This window comes from Salvelinus fontinalis, chromosome 7 (assembly GCF_029448725.1).
Source record: "Salvelinus fontinalis isolate EN_2023a chromosome 7, ASM2944872v1, whole genome shotgun sequence".
NCBI classification, from domain to species: domain Eukaryota; kingdom Metazoa; phylum Chordata; class Actinopteri; order Salmoniformes; family Salmonidae; genus Salvelinus; species Salvelinus fontinalis.
In genome coordinates, this window is record NC_074671.1 from 33839961 (window position 1) to 33845996 (window position 6036).

Sequence of the window (6036 nt, forward strand, 5' to 3'; positions counted from 1 at the left end):
TTTAATAATTCTAGATTGACAGGCGACGTACGGCCCTGTTGGAAGTCAAAGGCATCAATTCTTCCGACAACAAAAGGAGTGGCAACCCTTAACTGCATGATAACAATGCCTAAAACGAGTTGATTCATAGTCGATTTCTATGCAGTATTTGTATGTTCTAACAAGGCAGGAATGACAACAGGGAAAAAAATATTTTTACAGATTACCTGCAATCATGAAACACCAAGTAAATAAGACTCAAGAACTGTCAGAAAAGCGAAGAAACTGCAAGACCTGAACCCACACAGCTTGCAGTATTGGGACAGCTCCGATCATTTCATCACTGGTAGAGACAGATCGCAATTTATTCGGGGGAGAGGTGGTCCAAAGTAGGGGAGGGTTGTCAAACATAATTTTTTCTTTGGAGGGTTGTGTGTTTGTTTAATTTATTGGGCACAGGGGAGGGAGTGCATTTCCCCTCCCCCACAACAAACGTGATCACAACACACAGGTTAAAATATTTTTAAAAACTCTGACCCAATTACATTAATTTAGGGACAGGTCGAAAAGCATTCAACATTTATGGCAATTTAGCTAGCTAGGTAATTTGTCATATTTAGCTAGCTTGCTGTTGTTAGCTATTTTGTCCTGGGATATAAACATTGAGTTGTTTGTCCCCTATCCTCCAGGCCGGCTCGGTCCTCCCCTCCTGCTCCGTGGCTCGACGACTCATTGCGAGCTCACAGAACAGGGCTCCGGGCAGCCGAGCGGAAATGGAGGAAAACTCGCCTCCCTGCGGACCTGGCATCCTTTCACTCCCTCCTCTCTACATTCTCCTCTTCTGTCTCTGCTGCTAAAGCCAATTTCTACCACTCTAAATTCCAAGCATCTGCCTCTAACCCTAGGAAGCTCTTTGCCACCTTCTCCTCCCTCCTGAATCCTCCTCCCCCTCCTCCCTCTCTGCTGATGACTTCGTTAACCATTTTGAAAAGAAGGTCGACGACATCCGATCCTCGCTTGCTAAGTCAAACGACACCGCTGGTTCTGCTCACACTGCCCTACCCTGTGCTTTGACCTCTTTCTCCCCTCTCTCTCCAGATGAAATCTCGCGTCTTGTGACGGCCGGCCGCCCAACAACCTGCCCGCTTGACCCTATCCCCTCCTCTCTTCTCCAGACCATTTCCGGAGACCTTCTCCCTTACCTCATCTCGCTCATCAACTCATCCTTGACCGCTGGCTACGTCCCTTCTGTCTTCAAGAGAGCGAGAGTTGCACCCCTTCTGAAAAAACCTACACTCGATCCCTCCGATGTCAACAACTACAGACCAGTATCCCTTCTTTCTTTTCTCTCCAAAACTCTTGAACGTGCCGTCCTTGGCCAGCTCTCCTGCTATCTCTCTCAGAATGACCTTCTTGATCCAAATCAGTCAGGTTTCAAGACTAGTCATTCAACTGAGACTGCTCTTCTCTGTGTCACGGAGGCGCTCCGCACTGCTAAAGCTAACTCTCTCTCCTCTGCTCTCATCCTTCTAGACCTATCGGCTGCCTTTGATACTGTGAACCATCAGATCCTCCTCTCCACCCTCTCCGAGCTGGGCATCTCCGGCGCGGCCCACGCTTGGATTGCGTCCTACCTGACAGGTCGCTCCTACCAGGTGGCGTGGCGAGAATCTGTCTCCGCACCACGTGCTCTCACCACTGGTGTCCCCCAGGGCTCTGTTCTAGGCCCTCTCCTATTCTCGCTATACACCAAGTCACTTGGCTCTGTCATATCCTCACATGGTCTCTCCTATCATTGCTATGCAGACGACACACAATTAATCTTCTCCTTTCCCCCCTCTGATAACCAGGTGGTGAATCGCATCTCTGCATGTCTGGCAGACATATCAGTGTGGATGACGGATCACCACCTCAAGCTGAACCTCGGCAAGACGGAGCTGCTCTTCCTCCCGGGGAAGGACTGCCCGTTCCATGATCTCGCCATCACGGTTGACAACTCCATTGTGTCCTCCTCCCAGAGTGCTAAGAACCTTGGCGTGATCCTGGACAACACCCTGTCGTTCTCAACTAACATCAAGGCGGTGACCCGTTCCTGTAGGTTCATGCTCTACAACATTCGCAGAGTACGACCCTGCCTCACGCAGGAAGCGGCGCAGGTCCTAATCCAGGCACTTGTCATCTCCCGTCTGGATTACTGCAACTCGCTGTTGGCTGGGCTCCCTGCCTGTGCCATTAAACCCCTACAACTCATCCAGAACGCCGCAGCCCGTCTGGTGTTCAACTTTCCCAAGTTCTCTCACGTCACAACGCACCTCCGCTCTCTCCACTGGCTTCCAGTTGAAGCTCGCATCCGCTACAAGACCATGGTGCTTGCCTACGGAGCTGTGAGGGGAACGGCACCTCCGTACCTTCAGGCTCTGATCAGGCCCTACACCCAAACAAGGGCACTGCGTTCATCCACCTCTGGCCTGCTCGCCTCCCTACCTCTGAGGAAGTACAGTTCCCGCTCAGCCCAGTCAAAACTGTTCGCTGCTCTGGCACCCTAATGGTGGAACAAACTCCCTCACGACGCCAGGTCAGCGGAGTCAATCACCACCTTCCGGAGACACCTGAAACCCCACCTCTTTAAGGAATACCTAGGATAGGATAAAGTAATCCTTCTAACCCCCCCCCCTTAAAAGAGTTAGATGCACTATTGTAAAGTGGTTGTTCCACTGGATATCATAAGGTGAATGCACCAATTTGTAAGTCGCTCTGGATAAGAGCGTCTGCTAAATGACTTAAATGTAAATGTAAATGTTATTTTACCTGAAATGCACAAGGTCCTCTACTCCGACAATTAATCCACACATAAAACTGTCAACCAAATCGTTTCTAGTCATCTCTCCTCCTTCTAAGCTTTTTCTTCTCTTGACTTTATATTGCGATTGGCAACTTTCATAAATTAGGTGCATTACCGCCCCTGACCTCGTTCGTCTTTGTCACCCACGTGGGTATAACCAATGAGGAGATGGCACGTGGGTACCCGCTTCTATAAACCAATGAGGAGATGAGAGAGGCAGGACTTGCGGCACGATCTGCGTCACAAATAGAACTGACTTCTATTTTAGCCATTGGCAACGCAGACGCTCGCGAGCATTGTGGGTGCAATAATTGAATAATATAGATTTCTAAATTTATTTTGCAATGCTGGCGCACACAACGCAAGGGGTGTAGTCAGCCTGTTAGCCCTTGGCATTGCAGACGCTCGTTGGTGCGCGCGAGCAGTGTGGGTGCAACAATTGAATAATATAGATGTCTAAATTTATTTTGCAATGCTGGCGCACACGACGCGAGCGGTGTAGTCAGGGTATTATGCGCTATCCTTTTCTGTGTGCTAACTTTTCATCCATCCAGCATTCATAGTGTTTTCTGTCTGCTAACTTTTCATCTATCCAGCCCTCTGTCCAGCATTCACAGTGACAATAGTGGAAGGTGGATCGTTTGTTCAGATCTGCAATAGGCTAACTATAGGCTAACTAGCAATCATGCCACACATAAACTACCACACATAAAAATCATACCACACAATCATACCACACATTATTAAGCTTTAGCTACTGCAAACATATGATATGAAGGTAATGTGCACCGGCGCTCCAACTGACTCTGACATTTGAACTTGAGGTAAGGAAGAATGTTTCAGGCTTACCATAGTTACTCCAATAATCCAACAATAAAATGATTATCTTTATACTAAATATTCAGATACATATATATATCTATGTAGCAGACGCAGGAGCCATCTGACAAAGAAATGCATGTCCCTGTCAGAGCATGCCGCCAGCATATCTCTCTATCTCTCTGGGGCTAGGCCTAAACTTCTCTTCCTTTTATATAGGTCATTTTTTAATATATATTTTTATTTTCATACAGTGGACACCTACAGTAAGCCTATAGGCCTATGCATGCAATACCCTGATGCATGTAGTTCTCAAATCTGACAGCTGAACCATGAGTGGACAATTATTGTTTTAGGAAAATAGCCTAAAAACCAATAAATAAAATAGGAAACACAAGGAATAGTTATTTTGTAATTTGTTATGGGATGTATTTAAATACACATAAATGTTGCAAATTTGGCAAATATCTCTCGTTTATTGATGGCTCTGGCTGCGCCAAGTCAGACCTGTATGCATATGGATATGTCTGTAAAATTCCTCAAATCTCCGGTAAATAAAATCTTCCCGGTCACGTTGTCCGGTGCCAAATTTTCCGAAAAGAAACCCTGAAATGTGCATATTGTTTTCATGCAATTTCTTTATTTTATTTGCATTGAAAATCTGTCGCCAATTGGATGGAAACCTATAGACACCCTAAAGACGCAAGTGCGCTAGTCAAATCAAATGTATTTGTCACATGTGCCGAATTTTTTTAATTTTTTTTATTTCACCTTTATTTAACCAGGTAGGCTAGTTGAGAACAAGTTCTCATTTGCAACTGCGACCTGGCCAAGATAAAGCATAGCAGTGTGAACAGACAACAACAGAGTTACACATGGAGTAAACAATAAACAAGTCAATAACATGGTAGGAAAAAGAGAATCTATATACAATGTGTGCAAAAGGCATGAGGTAGGCAATAAATCGAATAATTACAATTTAGCAGATTAACACTGGAGTGATAAATCATCAGATGATCATGTATACAACAGGTGTAGACGTTACAGTGAAATGTTTACTTACAAGCCTTTAACCGACAATGCAGCTTTAAGAAAAACCCTTAAAAAAAAGTAAGAGATAAGAATAACAAATAATTTCAGAGCAGCAGTAAATAACAATAGCAGGGCTATATACAGGGGGAACCGGTACAGAGTCAATGTGCGGCCGCACCGGTGTCGAGGTAATTGTGTAAATGTAGGTAGAGTTTTTTATTAAAGTGGCTATGCATAGAGAGGGGGGCAATGCAAATAGCCTGGGTAGCCATTTGATTAGCGGTTCAGGAGTCTTATGGCTTGGGGGTGGAAGCTGTTTAGAAGCCTCTTGGACCTAGACTTGGCGCTCCGGTACAGCTTGCCGTGCGGTAGCAGAGAGAACAGTCTATGACTAAGGTGGCTGGAGTCTTTTACAATTTTCAGGGCTTTCCTCTGACACTGCCTACTATAGAGGTCCTGGATGGCAGGCAGTTTGGCTCTGGTGATGTACTGGGCTGTACGCACTATACGCACCATACCAGGCATTGATGCAACCTGTCAGGATGCTCTCGATGGTGCAGCTGTAAAACCTTTTGAGGATCTGAGGACCCATGCCAAATCTTTTCAGGCTCCTGTCGGGGAATAGGTTTTGTCGTGCCCTCTTCACGACTGTCTTGGTGTGCTTGGACCATGTTAGTTTGTTGGTGATGTGGACGCCAAGGAACTTTACGCTCTCAACCTGCTCCACTACAGCCCTGTAGATGAGAATGGGGGCATGCTCGGTCCTCCTTTTCCTGTAGTCCACAATCATCTCCTTTGTCTTGATCACGTTGAGGGAGAGTTTGTTGTTCTTGCACCACACGGTCAGGTCTCTGACCTCCTTTCTATAGGCTGTCTCATCGTTGTCGGTCTTCACTATTATTCTACAATGTAGAAAATTGTCAATATAAAGAAAAACCCTTGAATGAGTAGGTGTGTCCAAACTTTTGACTGGTACTTTATATGACAAAGAATAAATTAAACACAGCCAAACAATCAAGAGCCCTGATGGTATATGAGACGTGAAGAAGTGATTCTAACATAAGGTGTGCTTTTAATTTGTTTATGTACTGTAGGTTTACCAGTTGACCTCTATCAAGACACCCATGTCGACTGGATTCCCACTGTGAAGATGAGCAATCAGTTTCTACTTCTACTACTTCGTCCTTTACCAGATATGAAAGGAGACATCCTTCAGTTAGACAAAATGGTTGGCATATGCTGTGCCTTGGTCAATCTGTATGATTCTGTTGTGCCAGTTGAGAAGTGAGCACCTTCACCTTGTCGTCGTTACAAAAGTGCCTCCTTAAACCGAATGAAGGATGCAGCAATAAGTGCTGATTAAA